Raw genomic sequence first — 25,054 nt, 5'->3', positions numbered from 1 at the left:
GGGGAGGGGTCCTTCCCCCCCTTACTGCCAGCCCACTGTCTTTGGCAGAAGGGAAGAACTTGGGGATGAGAGTCTGACTTCCAGCTCCTCGGTTTGCTGATCCCTCTCCATTTTCCCTCCCCTACCTCCCCCAACAGCACACGTTCTGACACCTACAAGCTCGTTACATGATGATGACCCATATTTTTATCTTTTTTATGAGCATCAAACACACATCGTCTTGCAAGCACATGTGTTTTTTCCCTGTTGACGTGTGAGTGCCTTTGATGGTAATTTATTGTAGGGTTGAGCAGCCAGGTCTTAATTGTACCCTAAAATTGCTTACCATTTTGATGCCTCCAAACCCTCCCAAAATGTACCTTTTTCCTACAGAAGGGTGTGGGGCAATCTCTTTTTTACTATGTTCTATGGTGGAACGTGAAGCTTAGAGAGAACATGAGGGAAAGATTCCCTAGCTGGGTTTCAGGGACGCTTTGGTCCCCCCTTCTCATTACAATTGGGCTGTATGAAAGTTCTGCTCTACTCAGCAAAATTAGACTCAGTTTTTCCCTCATGGTATAGGGTCAACATGACTTCACTGGTTGCTCAGAATGGCCAATGGGCAGTTTCTACTCCAGCATTGAGGCTTTTGGGGAAATTTCCATTGTGGCCACTTGTATCTGTGACTCTAGATGGGATTAGAAATGGGAATGTTGGCATTGACCTAGGGAGCCTGGGCTATGAGAGGCAGCATGTCAAGTCTTCCACAGTCTCCTGTAATAACCTCTACTTCCACCTCTGACCACTTTCTCCCTTGGCTTAGGTAGAATTCAACATTCCTATGTACAGGAGAATAGAGGAATACCAAAAAATACCAAAACCCAACAGAACTTAGTGGTTTTGTTTTGTTTTTGAGAAAGGGTCTCACTCTGTTACACAGGCCAGAGTGCAGTAGCATAGTCTCAGCTCACTGAAAAATTCTCACCCTCCCAGGCTCAAGTGATCCTTCTACCTCAGCCTCCTGAGTAGCTGGCACTATTGGCATGTGCCACCATGCCTGGCTAATTATTTTTTTGGTAGAGACAGAGTCTCACTATGTTGCCCAGGCTGATCTTGAACTCCTGGGCTCAAGCAATCCTCCCACCTCGGCCTCTCAAAGCGCTGGGATTATAGGTGTGAGCCACCACACCCAGCCAGAGCTTAGTTTTAATTATAATTTGAGTTTGGGCCTAATAGTCTCCTTTGCCGTGGCTTCACTTTGTCTCTTAGTACAATAGACAGCATCATACACTAGGACACTCACATTCATTACGGAAGGATGAGTCGATGTTCCAGAACAACTAGAAATGTAACCCATGTCTTATGAAAATATAAGAAGAAAAGAAAGACTGAAATTCCTATCGCTCCCTCTGGAGAGGCCAGGTATAGTGTCCAATGTTGACCCAGGCTGCTGTGCTGGAAACCCGTCTACCTGTAGACAGTATCCATGTTAGCTCTTGCTACAGACTCTCCATTCCAGCTGAGTTCATTCTGCCTCTCACACATGATGCCCCTTGCATCTGCTTGCTCATACTTGCCTCCTCCTTTTCCAGATACTGTTTCTCTGTCCTCCCTGACCAGTAGTATACATTTTCTTTATAGATACCTGGTCATAAGCTCACTTCCACCAGAAAACTTCCTTAATTGACCTCACCTGACTCTGAGGAGTTTACTATTCTATGTTAGCATTCTACTAGTTCTTCAATATTATATTATTTGCATCTATTTCTATGACCTACTGTCTGCCTGTGTCCATGGAGGAATGTTGTGTATCTGCCTTAATGAGCCTCCTGACTGAGAGCAGAGCTATTACCATCACCTTCTTCAGTGGATTAAAACCTCTTCTGTTAAAGGCCTCTCTCTTCTGAGAGACTTTACACCCTTCCTTGGTGTCCACGGCAGTGAGGTTGTATAGAAGCAGATGACTTTGAGAAAGACAGCAGCTTCCATGCTGGAGTCCATGTGAAATCTCATTTTCCTGTAATACCTAGGACATGTGTTCTCAAACTTCAGAAAATGAGTCAGTTGTCTGGAAATTTCAAAGAAATACTGTGCATCTATCTTAATTACCTGGTTCTCTAATACACAGATAATAAAATTAGAATTCTGTCGCTTGATCTTCAGAGCCCTCCATGGCAGCAATAATATTGACATCAGCATTCCTTTACATAACCTAGACTACAATCTCATGGGTCTATTTGAGTTTCTTCAACTTGTTCTATGCCTCGAGACCTTGGCACATGCTATTTTTCCTGTCTGGGATGCCATCCTTTCCTCATCAACTTGCCACGATCTGATCCTTCATTTAAAGCCTAGCTTGAAATCTCCAAGATTACATCCTAGGTCTCTCTAGTGGGAATGATTTCTGACCCACCTGCAACTATAGTGTCACATTGTTTGAGTCTCTATTATACTACTGTTTTGTACTAGAATAATATTCACCTATGTATTTATATCTTTTACTATTTTGTAGGTTATGGGAAGGTGGAAAGATATATATATTTTCTCTTTTTTTTCCCCCTTCTTCTCTGCCATCTTGTATCAATTTAAAACTAACTCCGCCAAGATGGTTTATTTTTTAACTGTATATCCCTTTAGGTTTTTGGGCTTAACATAATGCTTTGCATAGGAGATGCTCAAGAAATATAAATTAATTTGGATAATAGAGCCAGATTTTTTTTTCTTGTTTTCAACTTTTATTTTAGATTTCAGGGCTACACATACAGGTTTATTACAAAGGCATATTGTGTGATGCTGCAGTTTGGAGTACGCTTGAACCTTTCACCCAGGAAGTGAGTGTACTACCCATGAGGGAGTTTTTCAGCCCTTAACCCCTCCTACCTGTAAAGAGAGAGACTTCACACTCTTCCTTGGTCTCCCACTTGTATGTCCATGGCAGCAAAGTTGTATAGCTTTATCAAACTCGTCTTCATTCCCCAGTGTCTATTGTTTTCATCTTTATGTCCACGTGCACCCAGTGTTTAGCTCCCACTTTTAAAGTGAGAATGTGGTATTTGGATTTCTGTTTCTGTGTTAGTTTGCTTAGGATGATGGCTTCCAGATGCATCCATGTTGCTGCAAATGGCATGATTTCTTTTTTCTTTTTTTTTGAGATGGAGTCTTGCTCTGTCACCAGCCTGGAGTGCAGTGGTACGATCTCACCTCACTGGAACCTCTGCCCCCCGGGGTTCAAGTGATTCTCCTGCCTCAGCCTCCCGAGTAGTTGGGACTATAGGCATGAGCCACCACGCCCAGCTAGTTTTTGTATTTTTAGTAGAGACAGGGTTTCACCATGTTGGCCAGGATGGTCTCGATCTCTTGACCTCGTGATTTGCCCACCTCAGCCTCCCAAAGTGCTGGCATTACAGGTGTGTGCCACTATTCCCAGCCAATTTCATTCTTTTATGGCTGCATAGTATTCCATGGTGTATATATACCACATTTTCTTTGTCTAGCCCACTATTGATGGGCACCTGGGTTGATCCCCATGTCTTTGCTATTGTCAACAGTGCTGCAATGAACATAGGGGTGCATGTGTCTTTTTGGTAGAACAATTTACTTTCCTTTGAGTATATACCCAATAATGGGATTGCTGAGTCAAGTGGTAGTTCAACTCTTACTTCTTTGAGAAGTCTCCAAACTACAGAGCCAAGGTTTTATGTTTATTTTGTTCTTACAATTGCTTCTCTAACTATGTCACCATTTTGCTCTGTCTTTGGATAGTTTCCAGCTCTATTCATTGTAATATCCAAGAGCATCTAAAATAAGACTGCAGATGGAACTGACAGGTTGGAGAATCAATTCAACAAAATTGAACCCAGATTCATCCTTGGAAACTTTTTGGACTGGTTTGAGATTAGCTTTCCCGTTTTGCAAAGGGCATTTGGAGGGTTGTCTGTGCAGGCCCACTCAGGGACAAAGCAGGATCAAGGAAGAGGCAGTTGAAGATGAAAAGATACTGATTTCTGGGAACAAGATCAGTTTGAGGATTTTGTATGTCAGCAGAAAAGGGCAATGTATTTGCATGAAGGTATTCATTTCGCTTTTGGCACCAAGCTGATTGTTTTATGCTACAATATTGTCACTGACAGCACTTTTCTTGTCAGTTGCCTGAGGAAGGGCTCACAGCTCTGCTCCCATTTGCTTGTTGTTAAAATGTGAAGAAGGGAATGTTTTTGAGCACTTATGTTTCATATGCTTAAGAAAAGACAAATCTAAAGCTCCTAGGTCTCTTGCCAATTTCTCCCATTAACTACTCACTCCCCCACCATCTCAGTTCTCCTGACTTTCAACAAAGCCTTTTCATGATAAGATAAACTATTTAACTGTTTCCCCTTTCATAGTTACCCTGTCTCATTTCTGTTGGTCTACACAGCTGTTCTGTTCAGTCCTACTCCTGTGTGCTCAATCCTGTAGCTTCCTTCTTGCCAAACTCGTCTATTATCTCCTCTTCCTCCTCTGGAAAGTCTTCTCTGACTGCCTTCCAGAAATGTCCTTACCCCTCATTCTCTTAGCTTTCATAGCGATGATGGCACTCCAGCATTGACTCTCTGTTTATCTCTATCTTGTTTTCCATTGTACGAGAAACTTTCCCATATTGATATTCCTTTTCCTATTAACCAGAGTTCATATTCATCCCCATGGTTTCCAGTTCCTGTAGTCAGAGAAATCATTGACTGGCTTTCTCTTGCTGGGAAAATCAACCAACTTTAGCAACTGACAATAAAGAGAGATTTAGAGCCTATTGACCCTCTCAATCCCTTCTTTCCCCTCTCAGGCCCTCCTTTCAACCTTCCCTTCCTTCCACAAATGCTGGCTGAGCCTCCGTTATGTGCGAGGTGCTGCTCTAGGTTACCATGCTTCTTCCCTGTATAAAGCTTATACTCGATGCTGTTTCTGAATGCGAGTTTAGATATTGGTCTGATACTAGAAATTACTTAATCAAATGCTCCCAAACAATGTCATAAGTGTGAATTCCGATAGAGTACAGCATTAGGGTATCTATTCTCTGTAAACCATTCTCTCCATTCTTAAAATTGCTATTAATCATTGGCCCATCTCTCAGAACTTGATACAGAAGAGTGTTTGTGTCTCATTCTGTCATGAGCAGTTAGTCCATCTCAAAAATAATTTTAGCATTTACTGAAGAACCCCAAGGAGTGGAGTGGGGAAACTAGATAGTTCAATCTCCCACTGTCCCATAGAAACACACACATATGCACATGTGCACTCACCTGCAGGCTTATGTAATTACATGTTACTGAAACTAAACGGCTAAGTTAAACTGGAGTAAAGAAGGAATCTCAATTAGTTGCAGTTAATAAGGGAAGACTCGGCAAGAAATGGATTTGAGCTGCGTTTTGATGGGAGACTTTGGGAAGTAGCCTGTGAAGACAACACTCTAGGTGATGGGAGGCATTCATTGTTCAATCTGAGGCTTAAACGTGAGAATAAGTCAGGCTGGGGGTGTTGTTGAAAGGGTTATCTTGGTTGAAGCATAGCTCTAAGTAGGAAAAGTCTAAAGAAATGGGTTTGGTGAGAAATTAGAATGAAATTGGTAGAGGACCTAAATGACCAACCTAGGATGTGTCTTCCTAGCTGAAGGCAGGGCCATAAATAAAATAATTTCAGGAGGGCTAAAATGTTTATTCTTCCCCTTAGCTTTTGAGAACAAGAGGCTAAGGTTTCTGGGACTCTGACTTCTATATGACTAAGGTGCTCCTCTCACATGAAGTAAAGCATAAAGACCAAATACAATGTAAACCTAATGTCTAGATTTTTCTGTAATATTGTTTAAATTTCAGCTGTAATTATCTGTCCAAATGGACTCCACACTTTGTTTTGCTTGGTTCTATTCTGGAACCATAGAGTGACCTGCGGAATTCAATTTAACCAGCCATATGCTTCTTGCGTCATTCAGTCTACCCATTTTTTCTGTATGAAAAGGTTTCACAGTAAAGCAAAGAAGCTTTAACACCTGACATCTGTCCATTGACCTTTAACTTTCTGGAGTGACCATATGTGAGAGAAGGAAATACCACCTAGAAACTACCCCTGGATTTTCCCAGTCTGCTGCACAGAGGTCTTCCAAACCTGGGTTATGCTAGCTGAGGGCAGAGGAGAAAAGTCCCAGCCTGAGCTTCCCAAATTTATGTATTTCCACCTTGAACCCCTGCTGGAATTTTCTCTGAAGCAGAAGGAAGAGGTGGTCACTTTTCAGCCTTTTTATGCAAGGATGAGGGGGCAATATTATAATGTATCTACCTCTTCCCCTTGGCATACTTAGATTTAAAAGACAAAGTATCAAGAAAGGAATTAATTTTGTAGAGAAAGAATGAATAGAATTACCAAAGAACTTTCCAACAGCATGGCTTGCTGAAGGAAACTGGGCAGTCCCTCTGTCTGAGGAGCTAGAAAAATGGGGTCAATTCGTGTTTGCAGATTTTGGAGGCAGTGAAATGAAGGAGAAGACTCCCCAAAGCTCTGTCTGCAGGCCGAAGACTCGGTGATTTCAGAATGGGACATAGAGGGAGGAAGTAAGGGTGACTTGAAACCATCTTTTTAGGCCTCTCTTCCCTGTGGTTGAGTGTACCTCTATTTCTCAAAAAAAAATTGTTTTGGCTCTTCTGCTACAGAGATGAATGGCTTTCAGGAATCGAAGATGAAATTTATTCAACCTAGATGTGTAAATAGAATTTGTGACCAATTTTGATATGACTTTTCTAGCTAGACTTATAGGCAGGGGTGAATTTTCATACTGGCATAGGGTCAACTCTTTATTCTTGATTTGTTCATTATCCACTTTGTGGATTTTTGCAGACTCCATATTTCCACTGCCTTGGGTTTGATAGGAACACTGAGTCAGAGCAAGCATCAGGAATAGACTCAAAGGGTGTGTTTGTATGTGTGTTTATGAGTGCAGGTATCCAAAGGTAAAGCAATGAGGATTTATTTCACTTCCCTTTTTTCTTTGTAACACTAATTACATTTGTGAACCTGTTTAATGGTGGCGTCTACCACTAGACAGTACTCTACATGCAAGAATTATGCACCACTGCATACTTACCACTTAGCATAGGACGTGGCACATTGCAGACACTTAGCAAATGAAAAAATCATGTGTGCCTTTGCTCTCATCCACTAACTTAGGTAATGAGAAGTGTCTCCTTCTCGGGGACCAGGAGCATGCTCTGCTATGGCAAGTGGAGGGATCAGAGATGAGCCCTGGAGCCTGTGATCTGATCTCCCCAGCAAGGCTGTCGGCTCTAGGGTAGATTCCTTGTTGACTATCCTCTTCTCATGACTGACAGCATCTTAGCATAATACTTGGGGCACGGGCCAGGGAGTTACCCAGGGCTGAGGATGGGAGGAGGTGAGTCCTGGCTATCAGAATAGACATCTTATTCCAGCTGCAGTTGTCCTAGATGTGGCCTGATTCCCAGCCCATTGACCTTTAGGGCACAATGGGGGGTTGGGAGCATGAGTCAGAGAGGAATGTGGGACTGGTTGTTTGGGAGTTTCACTCTATGGAGAGAAGCTGTTTCCCCGTGCCTATCAGTTTTCTAATGGCATCTCCAGAGGCAGAGCCTAGAAACAATTACTTGAAAGAGTCAGACGAAGCACCCACACTCTTTTGAACCCCTAGGATGTTGGCAGGAAGAGAATTTAAATAGATTTTCACAGGCACAGAACGGAAAAGTATTGTAGAGTATTTCAACAGAAATTTGAGCCTGAGTACAATGGCTCATGCATGTAATCCCAGCACTTTGAGAGTCCAAAGTGGAGGAACTATTTGAGCCCAGGATTTCAAGACCAGCCAGGGCAATGTAGTAAGACCCCCATATCTATCTATATATATATAAAGAAGTTAGCCAAGTGTGGGAGCATGTGCCTGTAGTCCTAGCTATTCAGGAGACTGAGTTGAGAGGATTGCTTGAGCCTAGGACATGGAAGCTTCAGTGAGCCCTGTTCATGCCACTGCACTCCAGCCTGGGTGACAGAGTGAGACCCTGTCTCAAAAAAGCAAAACAAAACATACATGCACACAAAAAGAAAGGAAAATTTAAAATCTTCTCATTCATAGTTCTACCTCTATCCCAGAAAAATATAAAATCTCTCTTTTTTTCTAAAGTGAGGGCATTCCACTATTAGGTGACCGTGGTAACCACGACACCACAGCACACTTCTGAGAGCATCCCACCGTTAAATCTAGCCAAATCTAGCCTGCAACATGGAAGCCATGACCAGGACAGTGGAAGTGCTGTGTGAATTATCCAAACCATCATTACCTCATTCTTTCGGTGGGAGTGGGCCGGCACGCCTGGGAGACCCTCACCCTGCCTCCCATGACGCCCTGCTTCTTCATACAGTACACACAATGGTAGGAGATGGCAGCAGGAGCAGAGAGGCCCTCATTCTGGAGAGGGGACCTTTGAATCATGTAAATATGATGACATCGGCAATGACAGACTCTTCAGCCGCCTGGTAGTCTGTAATTGAAGCCAGGAATTCAGCACACGCTCAGACACACCCAGCCTTCACCATGGGTTCCCAGAAGCAAGTTCCTGCATAGCCACTAGGCTGGGAGGACCCTCACTTAACCAACCCTCCCTGACAAGCTCCAAGGCCTCAGAGTTGAATCCTAAATTTCCAACTTAACAATAATTTTTAAAAAATTGCATGATGCTGAGGCTTGGGGTGTGGCTGATCCTGTCACCTAGGTAGTGAGCATAGTGCCCAGTAGATAATTTTTCAGTCCTTGCCCCTCTCCTCCCTCCTGTCTCTAGTAGTCCCCAGTGAAGGTTGTTGCCATCTTTATGTCCATGTGTGCTCAATGTTTAGCTCTCACTTATAAGTGAGAACATGCAGTATTTCATTTTCTATTCCTGTGTTAGTTCACTTAAGATAATGGCCCCCAGCTACATCCATGTTGCTGCAGAGGACATGATTTCATTCTTTTTTATGGCTGCATCCAACTTAGCAATAATTTTTATCCCTCTTTTTCTTTTTCTTTAGTTTTGAGATAGCATTTCACTCTTGTTGCCCAGGCTGGAGTGCAATGGTACAATCTCGGCTCACTGCAACCTCCACCTCCAGGGTTCAAGCAATTTTCTTGCCTCAGCCTCCCAAGTAGCTAGAATTACATGTACCTGCCACCACACCCAGCTAATTTTTTGCATTTTTAGTGGAGACCCGGTTTCACCATGTTGGCTAGGCTGGTCTTGAACTCCTGACCTTAGGTGATCTGCCTGCCTCAGCCTCCCAAAGTGTTGGGATTACAGGTGTGAGCCGCCGCGCCCAGCCCCCTCCGTCTTTTTTCATTCTCAGCAGTGCCTAAGTTGTTTGTGCTGACTGTTCTCAGGAGCTAAGCCCCCTAATGAGTGAGATCCAAGCTTCATGGCAGTATCATGGGAAATTCTTTCGTTTTGGTTTAACTGAAATCTGTTTGTTATGACCTGAGTCTAAAATTGATCAAGCCGGAAAACTTCTACACTGCTCTGAAGTCCCAGGCAAATAGGCTGGAGATTTTTCCTGCTATTCTCCACCTCTCTCCATAATGAGATGCTTTGTTTCCATGAATTGGCCCTGATCCAGACTTCTAGACTCTATTACAGGACATTCATCCCTCCTTCTGCCTCCAGGCAGGACTGAACTTAACTCATCCCAGGCTGAAGGGTGTCTCCTGTAGACCTTGTTTCAAGATTTCCTGACTCTTTGGCCTCTTTCAGTTAAAAGTGCACAGCTGATTGCCCCTGATGCCCAATCTTAATTTCCTAATCGCAATTCTAGTTCATTTCTGTTGTGGAAAGGAAGAGCCACATCTCCCTTATACCTTCCCAGCTAAAATTAACTCAGTTCTTTTATATGCTTCTCAAATATTAATTGGACCCCATATCTTACTTGTGCTAGAGTAGGAAAATTAATATTATTTGAAATATGCCCTGTTATCTGAGTATTGTTGGCCTGAGCTAGTATTCCATATTTTTTATCACTTTTGTTATTGTGCTTCTCTCCCAACATATCTCATCCTTTCTTTGGACTGAGACTTCAAATATGAGTTTTATCTACAAGGAATACCTTCCCTCTCTCATCAGTCCAGACCTTCCATTACTTCCAAACCCTGTCCCATTCTCCCTCTCTAGAAGATGTTTCCTAACTCTATGTTCTCTGTTTAGTCCCAATTCATCTGAATTTCACTAGCAGCAATGTAAAAAACTTCATTCAACTGGCCTCAAGGTCTGCTCTTGCCTTACTCTCTCCATATATGAAGCATGGATGAGGAGAGCTCTGAGAGCTTGAGGGGAACCAGTGGCACAGTGTAGTGGGATGTGTATAGCAAGTCAAGAACCCTGGAGTTCCAGTGTGGGTCTATCACCTTGAGCACCTCATAACCTCTCTGCCTTCCTGCTACATATGGACAAACCTTCAATCAGGCCATCTTGAAGATTTCTTTAACTTTAAAAACGTTATGAATTTGTGCTTTCCTCTCTTTCTTGGTGTCTTTCAATATCTTGGACAGAACTCTAAAAGCAGGGAAATCACAGGTTAGGAGAATATGAACTAAAAGGCATACTTGATAGGGAAGAAACTTCATTTTAATACGGAGGTAGTACTGATTGTAATAACTGGAAATTGGTAGTGAGAATGGGAGCAGACTGCTGCACCTTCTTATCCTCTTGCAATCTTACAAACATTGTTCCTTAAAGGGTAAGGAGGCCAGGCGCGGTGGCCCACACCTGTGATCCCAGCACTTTGGGAGGCCGAGATTGGCGGCTCACTTGAAGTTAGGAGTTTGAGAACAGCCTGGCCAACTTGGAAAAGATCCATCTCTACTAAAAGTACAAAAGAGCCAAGATTGTGCCACTGAACTCTAGTCTGGGCAACAGAGTGAGACTCACTCTCAAAAAAAAAAAAAAAAAAAAAAAAGATAAGGACGTGGCTCTGGCCTGATTTCTACATCTTCAGCATAGTGGCCATCAGTACCCTAGTAAAATGCTTGTTCTAATGTAAAAAGGTTGCTCCATCCTCATTCAAGTCCCTGAAGGAAGATCTTATATTAAGTTCTTACTCATTTCTTTCTTGGGAAATTCCCAAGTCTTATGTGAGTACAGTAGAAAAGACTATTTCTTTCTGGAATCTAAAAGTCTTCATTTTCTAAATAAAACTTAAGTTTGTTCTATGATATGTCGATCATTATGCTTCATAACAATCCCTGAAAATAAAAGACCATAAAAGTAGTAATTTATAAGGTTATGTAGTCTTGTCTGTGTGTGTGTGTGTGTGTGTGTGTGCACGCGTGCGTGCACGCGCACGCATGAGAGAGAGACAGAGTCTCATGTAATTATCACTGTGGACTAGGAGGGTCTTAGAGAAATATCATACTGACCATCCCACTTACTCTAAGCAGGGATAGACTCACAGGTTATTTATTTTGAATCACAATATCTTAAGCAGCTGGACAACTTAGATTTTATTCAAAGCTGAAGAGCTAGAGGAGAGAGGAGGGAAAGTAGGTATAGGGTATTTATTAAATACCTACTGTATGTTAGGTATTGTGAAAGACTTTATATATCATATATACTCAACATAAGGTGAGATTTTATCTTCCCAAACTATTTTCTCAGAAAAGAGGAAGTTATTTTATATTTGAATCCTTACAATGTCTCATATTACAGGGTATTTTCTCAATTGCTTTTTAAGGAAGACACATTCGTCTGTAAAAACAAAAAACAACCTCTTCACCCCAAAACAAACCAAAAACAATCAATGATGGTTTGTATTACCTATAGAGGCCATTTAATGGGATTTTTTAATTTTATTATTTTATTTTTCATTGACTTCAGTTTCTGGGAATGTGAAAGGCTGGGGCTAGGTTATTTGAATCAGCTTTCCTGCTGAAAACAGCTTTAAAATTCTAGATAAAATAGTTAAGACATCTTAAAAGCATGAAAGAGCCAACAAAATAGTAAGGCTATATCAAGCCAAAATCTAATTGAAAGTGAAAACTCAAAGTGAAACAAAGCATTTTACTAGGGTAAGTGAAACAAAAAGGCTACTTTTAACCAGAAGGCATTTGCTGATAGAAGCAAACTTGCACTCAGGTTTAGATGGCTGGCCTAAGAACTTCACACTCAGGGCTGGCTCGAAGTTAAGAATCTAATAGGAGACTGTCCCTATATAAAACTGAAAAATCAAAGAGTTATGCCTTTAGTATAAGGGTGAAACAGAAGTAAGCCTAGGCTGAGTATGGTGGCTCATGCCTGTAATCCCAGCATTTTGGGAAACCAAAGTAGTAGGATTTCTTGAGTCCAGGAGTTCAAGACCAGCCTGGGCAATATAGGGAGATCTAGTCTCTACAAATAACAAAATTAGCTTGGTGTGGTGGCACACACCTGTGGTTCCAGATACTTGGGAGGCTGATGCTGCAATGAGTCATGATTGTCCATTGCACTCCAGCCTGGGTGACAGAACAAGACTCTGTCTCAAAAAACAAACAAACAAACAAAAAAACCCAAAACCAACCAACCAACCAACAAAACACCAAGAAGTTAACTTACTCCCTTTGCCACATCTCCGAGGAAGGACTATAAGAAAATTTCCTTGGCACTGAGCAGAGCAGAAAGTAAAAGTCCAAGCCAGCCTGATTTGCAGCCCAAATTTATATCACTAGGTAGTCAAAACCTCAAAATTTGAATTTAGTTTAAAATGATTCCAGATTAGTATTTCCTCTGGGCACCTGGCAAGAACAAAGGCAAATCCTTCCTCAGTGAAGACCTCTTCATCCTAACCCTCAAAAATCTCCACAAATAATTTTTCAAAGGCAACAAGCAAATAAGCGCATAGGAAGAGAAGGCACCATGAGTGAGAATCAGCAAAAACAACAGGCAGCAGAAACAGATGCACAGACTTCAGAGATTGAAACTGTCAGGCACATGTTAAACAATAAGCCTGAAAATTGTTTCAGGGAATGTAAAAAGTGATTTAGTGGATTTAAAACAGAGCCAAGTAGAAGGTTTGTAACAGGAGATTGGACCCAGTTGAAGAGATAATTAGTAAACTAGAAGACAGGTCAACAGAAATCCAGAATGAATCATAACGTGGTGAAAATATGAAAATATCAGAGAGTTAAGATATATGGAAAACAGAGTGAGAAGACCTGTATCAAATGATAATTAAAACTCAAAAATTAAACAAGAGAAGGAATAGAGCAGAGGCAATGTTTGAAGAAATAGTGACAGAATTTTTCTCTCTTTTTTTTCTATGCAAGAACAAAATTATTCCTTGATCACAGAATTTTCTTAAATTGATTAAAGTCACTAAGAAACCCAGTGAATTCCAAGCAAGATAAATTAAAAAAAAAAATCCAAACTTGTGTTAGCAAAACTACAGAACATGAAATATGAAGAGAAAAATAAGGAGCCAAATAAGAAATTTCTGTTTCTGATGACAAAGAAGTAACTGATATGGAACTTGTTCTTCCACCATGAACAAGTACAAAAACAAATAAACACACACACACATAATACATATATATATGTATATATATTATGTGTGTGTGTATATGTGTGTGTATATATATACATATACATATATATGTGTGTGTGAAAATATATATGTATATATGTGTGTATATATATATTTACTGGATGGGTTTAATATTAATAACAGATTTGACACTACAGAAGAAAAGATAAAAGAGCTTGAAGACATAGAAAGAAGCCATGCAAACTGAAGCATAGATAGAAAAAAATACTGAAAAACAAAAGGGATTAATGACTAACAGGACAATATCAAGTAGCTTAACATTTATGTAATAGGATTAAGAAAATTTTGGTGGAATAATGGATGATTTTCCCTCAATTTAGTAAAAATTATAAACTTATAAATTTAAGAAGCTCAGTGACCCTAAGCTGGCTAAATATAAAGACGACTACATCAAGACACATCATAATCAAATTGCTGAAAAATTTTAAAGTAGCCAGGGAAGATATATTAAATGTAAGGGAACAAAGATAAGAATTATTAGAGACGCTTTGTCAGAATCAATGTAAGCCAGTAAACATTGGAGGAACATTTTTAAGGTACTGAATGAAAAATATGTTCCAATCTGAAGTTTTCTGTCCAACTAAAATGTTTTTCAAAATAAAGGTTAATAAAGACTGGTTTCTACACAAACAGAATCTGAATGAATGCTAAGTGTTAAAGGAAGATTTTTAGACTGAATGAAAATGATATTGAATAGAAACTTGGACTTACAAGAGTTCCAGAAATGGTAAGTATGTGGGCAAATGTTAAAGCTTTTTATCGTTTTAAAATTTTCTTTAAAAAAGAACAGGCACCGGGCGCAGTGGCTCACGCCTGTAATCCCAGCACTTTGGGAGGCCAAGGTGGGTGGATCACGAGGTCAGGAGTTTGAGACCAGCCTGGCTAACATAGTGAAACCCCGTCTCTACTAAAAATACAAAAAATTAGCTGGACGTGGTGGCAGGCACCTGTAATCCCAGCTACTTGGGAGGCTAGGGCAGGAGAATTGCTTGAACCCGGGAGGCGGAGGCTGCAGTGAGCTGAAATCATGCCATTTACTCCAGCCCCAGCAACGGTGTGAGACTCCATCTCAAAAAAAAAAAAAAAAAAAAGGAAAGAAAAAAAAATAATAACAGGCTATTTAGGAGTTAGAGACCAGCCTGGGCAACATGGCAAAGCTTTGTTTCTGCAAAAAAACACAAAAATTAGCTAGACATGGTGACACATGCCTATAGGCCCAGCTACTCAGGAGAATGAGGTGGGAGAATTGCTTGAACCTGGGAGGCAGAGTTTGCAGTGAGCTGAGATGATGCCACTGCACTCCAGCCTGGGTGACAGAGCGAGATGCTGTCTCAAGCAAGCAATCAATCAATTTTAAATGGAAAAAAAAAAAAGTTTTATAAAAGGATAACAGGCTACTTAAAGCAAAAGAGAAAACAACGTATTTTGGGGTTTATAACATACATAGCAGTAAAATGTATGACGATAATAGCACAAAGGAAATGGAAGCAAACTGTTGTCCTTACTTTGTATGTGAAAGGGTATATTGTTTGAATAGACACTTTGATAGTTAAAGTTGCATACTATAAATCCCATAAAATAATCAATAAAATAACCAAATGAAAAAGTATAACTATCCTAAAATTTATTCAGTACAAAAGGGGAATCCTAAAACTTAATTAATCCGAAAGAGGAAAGAGGAAACAAAGAACAGATGGGATGAATAGACTTAATATCAACTATGTTGATAATTACATTAAATATAAACGGTCTAAACCTTCCAATTGAAAGGTAGAAATTGTCAAATAAAATAAATAAGCATGATCAAACAATATACTGTCTACGGAAAGTGCATTTTAAATATAGAGACAGGTTAAAAGTAAAGGATGAGAAAAGATATAGCATGCAAACACAAATAATAAGAAAGCTGAAGGTGCTAGATTAATCTCGGGCAAAAGAGACTTCAGTACATGGAATAGTCAGACAGATAAAAAGGGATATTTTATAATGAAAAAAGGTTCAGATGATCAAAAGGAAATAACAATAATAATAGTTGGCAAATTACAGAACATCAAAATACATGAAGCAAAAAGTGCCATAACTATAAAGAGAAATAGACAAACCCAAAATTAGAATACATTTTAAACTCTGTTCTCTCAGGATGATAGAACAAGTCGTCAGAATATCACTAAGGATATAGAAGGCTTGAACAACATAACTCATCAACTTGACTGAGTTGTCCTTCACAGAACATTACCCTTGGTGATTGCAGAATACATGTTATTTTCAAGTACATACAGAATGGTCACCAAGGTACACCATTTTGCTGGACCATAAAACAAGCATTACTAAATTTAAAAGAATTGAAATAATATAGAGCATACTCTGACCACATCAGAATTAGATTAAAAACCTAACCAAAAGTATATCTGAAAAATTCTCATATTTAAGAAAATTAAATATAATATTCCTAAATAGTCTATGAAACAGAAACCACAAGGTAAAATAGAAAATACTTTGACTATTAAAAAATGAAGCACAATATATTAAAATTTGTGAATGTAGCTACAGAAGTATCTAAAAGGACACCTATATCTGTAAATGTTTTTATTTGAAAAGAAGAAAGATCTCAAATCAATTAGCTAAGATTCCATTTTAAAGACCTATAAAAAGAAGCAAAAAATGAAGCAAAAGTAGAACAATGAAATAATAAAAATTAGAGTGGAAATAATTGAAATGAAGAACAGAAAAATAATAAAGTCAATGACATCAAAAGCAGCATCATTGAATAAATAAACATAATTGATAAACCTCTAGCTAGACAGATTTTGAAAAACAAAGAAGATACAGCTTACAAATATCAGGAATGAAAAAGGAGATACCATATATCAACAGGCTTTATTTTTATTTATTTTCATTTTTTTTGAGACAGAGTCTTGCTCTGTCATCCAGGCTGGAGTGCAGTGGTGCAATCTCTGCTCACTGCAACCCCCCCCTCCCAGGTTCAAGCGATTCTTCTGCCTCAGGCTCCCGAACAACTCGGATTACAGGTGTGTGCCACCATGCCCAGCTAGTTTTTTGTATTTTTAGTAGTGATGGGGTTTCACTATGTTGGCCAGGCTGGTCTCAAACTTCTGGGCTCAAGAGATCCCCCCACCTTTGCCTCCCAAACTGTTGGGATTACAGGCGTGAACCACCATGTCTGGCCGATTCAACAGACTTAAAAGCTAATAAAGGAATATTATTAACAACTTTATGTTAAAAAAATTTGTCAACTTAGATGAAACGGACAAATTTCTGAAAAACACAAGTTATCAAAACTGGCACATAAGTTGAAAATGTGAACAGCTCTAGCTCTATTGAAGAAACTGAATTTATAATTTTAAAACCTTCCTTGGAAGAAAAACACCAAATCCAGATGGGTTCACTGGTGAATTCTATCAGACACTGAATGAAAAAATAATACCAATACTGCACATTTCAGAAAATAGGAAGGAGGAGGTACTTCATAACCCATTTGATGGTGCCAAAATTATCTTGACATCAAAACCATACAAAAACATCATAAGAAAACAAATCTATAGTTTAATATCTCTCATAAACACAGATATAAGAATTTTTAATAAAATATTAACAAATTGAATCCAGCAAAGTCAGTTTAGTATTTGACTATCCATCAATATATTTGACAATGTAAACAAAAAAATAGAGACAACATGTAATCACCTCAGCAGATTCAGAATAAGTACTTGACAACATTCAACACTAATAATTCTCCAGGCTAGAAATAGAAAAAAATTTTCTCAGTCTTTTAAAGAGCATCTACAGAAAACCTACAGTTAATATCATATTTAATGGTGAAAACTTTCCCCCTAAGATCAAGAACAAGGCAAAGATGATCATTCCTACCAGTTCTGTTCATGTGGTTCTGGAGATCCTAGCCTGTACACTAAGGCAAGAAAAAGAAATATAAAGCGTACACACTGAAAAGAAAAAAGTAAAACTGTTTTCATTTGCAGGTAACATGATTATATATATATACATAAAATCCAAAAGAATCTAGAAAAAAATATGTTAGAACTAAAAAATTTAGATATGTTGAAGGATATAAAGTCAGCATGTTAAAAAAATCAATTGTATTCTCATATGTTAGCTATGAACAATTAGAAAATAAGAAGTTTAAAACCGTTGTCTATAATAACATCCAAAAATTCATGAAATATTTAAGGATTAATTTGACAAAATATATGTAGGACCTGAACACTGAAAACAACAAAACCCTGCTGAGGAAATTAAAGAAGACATAAATAAAGAGAGATATACCATGTTTGTAAATTGGAAGATAAAATATTGTTAAAATGTTAATTTTCCCCAATTTGGTTATTAAATAAACTAAATTTAGAAAGAGTCAGTGCAGGCCGGGCGCGGTGGCTCATGCCTGTAATCCCGGCACTTGGGAAGGCCTAGGCAGGTGGATCATGAGGTCAAGAGATCGAGACCATCCTGGCCAACATGGTAAAATTCTGTCTCTACTAAAAAATACAAAAATTAGCTGGGCATGGTGGTGTGCACCTGCAGTCCCAGCTACTTGGGAGGCTGAGGCAAGAGAATTGCTTGAACCCAGGAGGCAGATTGCAGTGAGCTGAGATTGCGCCACTGCACTCCAACCTTGCGCCTGGTGACAGAACAAGACTCTGTCTCAAAAAAAAAAAAAAAAAAAAAAAAAAAAGAAACTAAAAGAAAAGAAAGAGTCTGTGCAATTTCAATAAAAATCCCACAAGATATTTTTGTAGATATCTACAAATTGGCTCTAAAATTCATATGGAAATGTAAATGACTTAGAATAGCCAAAACAATTTTGAAAAAGAATAGTTGGAGGATTTACCTGAATTCAAGATTTACTATACAGCTGTGATAATCAAAACACTGTGATATTAACATAAAGATAGGTTGGGATAGAAAAGCCCAAAAGTAGAGCCATACATTTAGTCAAAATTATTTTCCAATTTTTTATTGTATAAAATATATATAACATTGAATTTACCATTATAACTGTTTTTAAATGTGGAACTCATTGGTATTAGATAAATTCATAATGTTTGTTGTACAACCATCTCTATCATCCATCTCCATAACTGTTTTCGTCTTGTAAAACTGCAACTCTATACCCATTAAACAATAACTTCCCATTTTTATTCTTCTCCATCCCCTAGCAATTACTATTCTATTCTCTGTTTCTATTATTTTATTGGTCAATCCATTTTGGATAAAGCTGCCAAGGTAATTCAATGTAGGAAATGATACTATTATAACAAATTATACTAGAACAGCTGGATAGCCATCACAACAACAGCTTTGACCCTTACCTCACATCATAGACAGAAATTAGTTTGAGATGGAGCCAAGGCTTTTCTACAATAAAACATAAGAAGGAATCTTCACAACATTGGAATAGGTAAAATTTTTCCAGGGCACAAAAAGCAGGATCCATAAAATTTTTAAAGTATGAATTTGATTTTCAAATTAAGAACTTCTACTCTTTGAAAGAGACTTTTAAGCAAATGAAAACACAAGACCATGAGAAGAGATCCATATATATACATAAAATATGCAATTCTCCTGCTCAGCCTCCTGAGTAGCTGGAATTACAGGCACCTGCTGTGCCCAGCTGTATATACATATGTCTCTGACAAGGGACATGCATAGTCCTTTGTATAGACAAAGAACTCTTCTTACAAGTCAATAAGAAGGCAAACTAATTTAGAAATGGACAGAGGTTGTGAACAGCCTTCACGAAAAAAAGATATACAAATGCTTAATAAATGCATAAAAAGTTGCTCACTATCTTTATCCGTCAGGGAAATGCAAATTAAAATCACAGTAAGATACCACTACACACAACTAGAATGGCTTAAAATAAAAAGACTGACTATACCACATGTTGATGAAAATATGGAGCAACGTGGCACTCTCATACACTACTGATGGGAATTGAAAATAGTTCAACCACTTTGGAAAATAGTTTAGTGGTTTCTTTTTAAGTTACACATACATTTATTGTAAAAATCCAGCAATTGCCTTCCTAGGTATTTACCCAAGACAGATGAACACATATATTCCCACAAAGACTTGTACACAAAATGTTTATGGCAACTTTATTAGTAACAGCTAAAAACTGGAGACAACCCAAATGTCCATCAGCTGGTGAATGATTATGCAAATAGTGATATGTACATATAAAGGAATACTTTTGAGCTATAGAAATAATAAATTACCAATACATGCAACTTTAGAATACTGGAGAGCATATATTTATATTTGAGTTTCCTCACATCCTTGATATGTTAGTCTATTAGGGTTATCATCCTTTTTTTATTTATTAACATGAGAATAAATAGAAAGAATAGAATAGAATAGAATAACAGAAGTAATAGGATAATAGAAAATAGATATTTTTCATTCAGAGAATGGTTCATGACCAGCAATATTGGCAGTACCTGGAGCTTATAAGACATGCATAATCTTGGATCTTGTCCCGGGCCTACTGATTCAGGATCCACTTTTAAACAAGATCCCCAGGTGTTTCATATGTAAAGTTTGCAAAGTATTGGTCTAGGTAAAGTCTTTTATCAAATTTAAATATTACAACTGTTTTTTCCAATCTACCATCTTTCTGTTAATTTTATTTATGTGTTCTTCATGTTCTTTATTGGAAAAATATTCTTATTTGATGAAATAATATTTATCAAAACCTTTCTATTTTTTTCACGTTTTCTGCTTCTTTGATAGATGGCATTTTCAGAAGTTCCTGTAGTTTTTCCCTTGACTTAATAGCCATATTCATGTTATTTACCCCTTTACTATTTCTTAAATATGTCATTATCTCAGACCCTAACTGGACAAGTTCTTTAGCATTCTGTTGGATCTCTTGTTTTCCATAACTCATTCCTCTATCATGTTGATATTGTCTGGATTTTTAGTTTGTAGTTTCACAGGTATGCCTTTTCTTCTTTGGTTTAATCTTAGCTTTTTAAAAAACAATAAACTTTACCAAAGTATTTAATCACCTTTCCTTTCTATTTCTCCTTATAAGGTTACTTTTATTTGCCCCTCCCCCACCCATTTTCTTTCTTTTGTTCTTTCTTTTTGTTGTTGTATTTGGGCTCTGGGGTACATGTGCACGTCCTGCATCCTGCAGGATTGTTGCATAGGAACATACATGCCATGGTGGTTTGCTGTCTCCACCCCTCCACCCCCATTGCCTGTATCAGGCATTTCTCCCAGTGTTATCCCTCCCCCTCCTCCCTGCTGCCCCCTCTCCCCTCCCCTTCACTGCCACCCCACCTAGCCCTGTGAGTGTTGTTCCCTTCCCTGTGGCCAAGTGCTCTCATTGTTCATCACCAACCTGTGAGTGAAAACATAAGGTGCTTGGTTTTTCTGTTCTTCTGTCAGTTTGCTGAGAATGATGATTTCTAGGTTCATCCATGTCTCTACAAAGGACATGAACTCATTGTTTTTTATGGCTGCATAGTATTCTATGGAACATATGTGCCACATTTTTTTTTGTCCAGTCTATCATTATGGGCATTTGGATTGGTTCCAGGTCTTTGCTATCGTAAACAGCAACACAATGAACATACGTGTGCATGTGTCTTTATGATAGAATGATTTATAATCCTTTGGGTATATACGCAGTAATGGGATTGCTGGGTCAAATGGAATTTCTATTTCTAGATCCTTGAGGAATCGCCACACTGTCTTCCACAATGGTTGAACTAATTTACACTCCCACCAACAGTGTAAAAGTGTTCCTTTTTCTCCACATCCTCTCCAGCATCTGTTGTTTCCAGATTTTTTAATGACTGCCATTCTAACTGGCGTGAGATGCTATCTCAATGTGGTTTTGATTTGCATTTCTCTAATGGCCAATGATGATGAGCATTTTTTCACATGTTTGTTGGCCTCATACTTGTCTTCTTTTGAAAAGTGTCTATTCATATCCTTTGCCCACTTTTGAATGAGTTTGTTTGTTTCCTGTAAATCTGCTTTAGTTCTTTGTAGATTCTGGATATAAGCCCTTTGTCTGTTGGGTAGATTGCGAAAATTGTTTCCCATTCTGTTGGTTGCCAGTTTAGTCTAATGATTGTTTCTTTTGCTGTGCAAAGTTCTTATTTATTTATTTATTTTTTTGAGTTGGAGTCTCACTCTGTCGCCCATGCTGGAGTGCAGTGGCATGATCTCAGCTCACTGCAACCTCTGCCTCCCTGGGCTCAAGTGATTCTCCTGCTTCAGCCTCTCAAGTAGCTGAGATTATAGGCACCTACCATGCCCTGCTAATTTTTGTATTTTAGTAGAGGCAGGGTTTCACCATATTGGCCAGGCTGGTCTTGAACTACTGATCCTAAGTAATCCACCCACCTGGGCCTCTCAAACTGCTGGGATTATAGTCATGAGCCTTTTTCCTCTATGTCTTTAAAGATTCTACTCCATTGTTTCTTTCATCCTATGTTCTGTTGACATCTGATGTCAGCTTGATGCTTATTCCTTAATTAGTAATCTACTCTTTCTCTCAAAATTCTTTGTCTTTGATGTTCTTAAAATTCAGTGTAATGTATTTAATTGTGCATTTCTGCTATCTGTTTTATTTGGCCCTGTATGAGCTCTTCCAGTCTAAGGTCTTTAATCTTTAATTCTGGAAGATGTTTCTTCCTTGTTTCTTTAAATATTTTCTCCTCCACTTTTCTCTCCTTCTGGGGCTTCTGTTGTTAGATTGTTGGACCTGCTATTTCTAACCTTTATAGCCTTTAGATTTTCTTTACATTAAAAAAAAAAAAAACAAAAAAAACCTGTTTATTCTTTCCTGCTACCTACTGTGGAAGTCTGCTTTTTATAACTACTCATCTTTGAATGAGATAAGTTTTCCCTGTATCACTATTTGTAGGAAGACCGAGTGGTTGAGAGCTCAGAGTTCCAGGCTAAGAGGAATTTTTCTTAGATCTGAGGTTTATGTGTGAATTTTATCCTGTCTATTTCCCCAGCCAATTGAATATAAGTTGCTGTAGGACTAGTCAGGAGGCAAGATTTATCTTCTCCCTCCATCACACTGCTTTCTGAAAATAGGCTTGTTTGTGTAATTCCTTCAGTCCCACTTCTTTTGTTTCTCTGAAGCAAAGTAGGCCTAGGAAAGTTCTTGCTGCCAGCCTGTATACCCTGCTGTGAGAGATTTTGGTTTTGTACTGAAGGTGTGTTCCTAGAAGCAGCGTACATACTGATTCTTTACATCTGCAGCTGGGTGCATCCTCTTTTCTCCCCAGTCCTGTTCATGGCCGCTTCTATTGATGCCCTTTCTATCTGTTGCTTGGTTCATCTTTCTCGTAGCTTCATGAAAGATTTATCATTCTCCTTGTGATTTTTTTATTTTTGGTGATTCGCAATAGGAGAAAAGGACTGTCCTTTTTATACTGCCATCTTGAACAGGAAGTCTGTCTAAGCCATCTTAGAAATTCTTGTATTTTCAGCTTGTAGCAATTCTTTCAGGGTAATGAGTTCTAGTAGTCTGCTAACTGAATGCAAAACAGCTTATTCTTTTGTTTCAAAATGTGCCTCTCTTGTTCATTATTTCAGGATTGGCAAATATATTTATTCACAGGATAGCCTTCTTTAATTTAAATATTTTCGCTATATCCTACCCTCCAAATTTTATCTTTTTAGATAAAGATCACTATTGTCATAAGCCAGCCCCTCATCCTCTTCCATGGGCCATCTCTAACTTCATTATGTGTTTTAAGGAGAAGAATCTAAAAGTGAGTTCATTAACCCACATGTGGCCATACCATTGTTTTATACAAAGTCACCTCTGAATACTGGTTTGTGAGCATCCTAGTGTTCCTATGCTCCCAGTGCCAAAGAGCAGAGCCCTGCCCTCCAATGACAGATGACATTGATATTTTAAAAATAAACAAATGAAAGTCATTCCTTGCCTTCTGTGGTCTCCCATTCTAGAGTCTAGTTTGGGAAAATTTTTTCTCTCTCTCTCTCTCTTTCTCTCTGTCTCTGTCTCTGACACACACACACACACACACACACACACACACACACTACCATCAACAACAACAACAATAAAAGACTTAAGAACACTTAATAATGTGAAACAAGTGGCAAAGCAGCAAAATGAAACTATACTTGTAACTGCTGTGCAGTTACAAAGCAGTAGCATTGTCATTGTTGGGTTAAGTGAAGTCTTCCTGCCAATAGGAAGTTTTATGTGGAGTTTAGACAAACGATAGTTTAAGTCATTGCTGGGCAATTTATTAGCTATGTAATATTGAGCAAAATGACTGATCTTTCCAAAAACCAGTTAACTCTTTCATAAAATAGTATTTGCCTCAAAAAGATTTTTTGAGTTAACTGAGATGATACATGCAAAACCCTTCACACAATGCATGGCGCATAATAAGTATTCAGGAAATCTCAGCTACAATAATTTTTATAAGGAGAGAAATTTGAGTTACTGCAGAGGAGGTGAACATTTTTGGCATGAAGGCCTGAAGTTTTGCATGAGGATGTCATGTGTGAAAGAGAGGAAGTGGAGTATTTAAACCAGAGAAGAGATTCCATTTAGAAAGTCATTAGATGTAGGGGTGGGAGGTATGGTGGAAGGTGGGAGTGATGAGGAAGGGGAGCTGCATGAAGGATGAATCAAGGCCAAGTGGAAGAGCTTTAATTTGATATGATGAACAACAGTGGCTACTGCATAACAAGGGGATCTCGTGGAAACAGCTTTTATGGATTCTTGATTTGTTGCCGTGACTGGTAAATTAAAAGAGGGGGAAGATTGGAGGTGTGAAAGCATGAAAGTTGGTTAGGAGTCTGTTAAGATAATCTAGACATAACCAATTTGGTTCTAGACCAGGTTTAGGACTATAAACATGGTAAATAAAGTATACAGTTGATGGGCCATGCCAGGCCAGAGCCATGTCTTGCCTTGCTTCCTAGCTGGTCAGGAGGTGGTGAAGCCCAGTTACAATAGAGCAAGTTCTCTCATGGTGCTTGTGGGCATGTACAGCTGCAGCCTCATGTCACACCTATGTTGTGCTTTTTTTTTTTTTTTTTTTTTTTTTGAGACAGGGTCTTGCTCTGTCATCCAGGTTGGAGTGCTGGAGTGCAGTGGCATGATCTCAGTTTACTGCAACCACTTCTTGGTTCAAGCGATGCTCCTGCCTCAACCTCCTGAGAAGCTGGGACTACAAGTATGCCAGGCTAATTTTTGTATTTTTTGTAGAGAGGGGGATCTCGCCATGTTACCCAGACTGGTCTTGAACTCTTGGGCCCAAGTGATCTACCCTCCTCGGCCTCCCAAAGTGTTGGGATTACAGGCATGAGCCACTGTGCCCAGCCTGCTGTGCATCTTTTACTCCTACTCTGGGGCTTCCCTGTTGTCACTCATGCTTAAAAAGGTTGTGCACAGCAGGCCAGGAGTGGTGGCTCACGCCTGTTATCCCACCACTTTGGG

General features: G+C 39.0%; 1 long non-coding RNA gene across 1 annotated transcript in view; it reads left to right on the top strand.

The window, feature by feature from the left end:
• LOC116560617 overlaps positions 1-25,054 on the top strand; it is a 63,304-nt gene that overhangs the window by 25,579 nt on the left and 12,671 nt on the right. The gene's annotated exons all lie outside the window — the stretch shown is intronic.

The sequence above is a fragment of the Sapajus apella genome, unplaced genomic scaffold (genome assembly GCF_009761245.1).
Source record: "Sapajus apella isolate SASKATOON/1434 unplaced genomic scaffold, GSC_monkey_1.0 scaffold2, whole genome shotgun sequence".
Classification (NCBI taxonomy): Eukaryota; Metazoa; Chordata; class Mammalia; order Primates; family Cebidae; genus Sapajus; species Sapajus apella.
The sequence above is the reverse complement of the archived record's forward strand: the minus strand, read 5'-3'. Positions and strand labels throughout refer to the sequence as shown.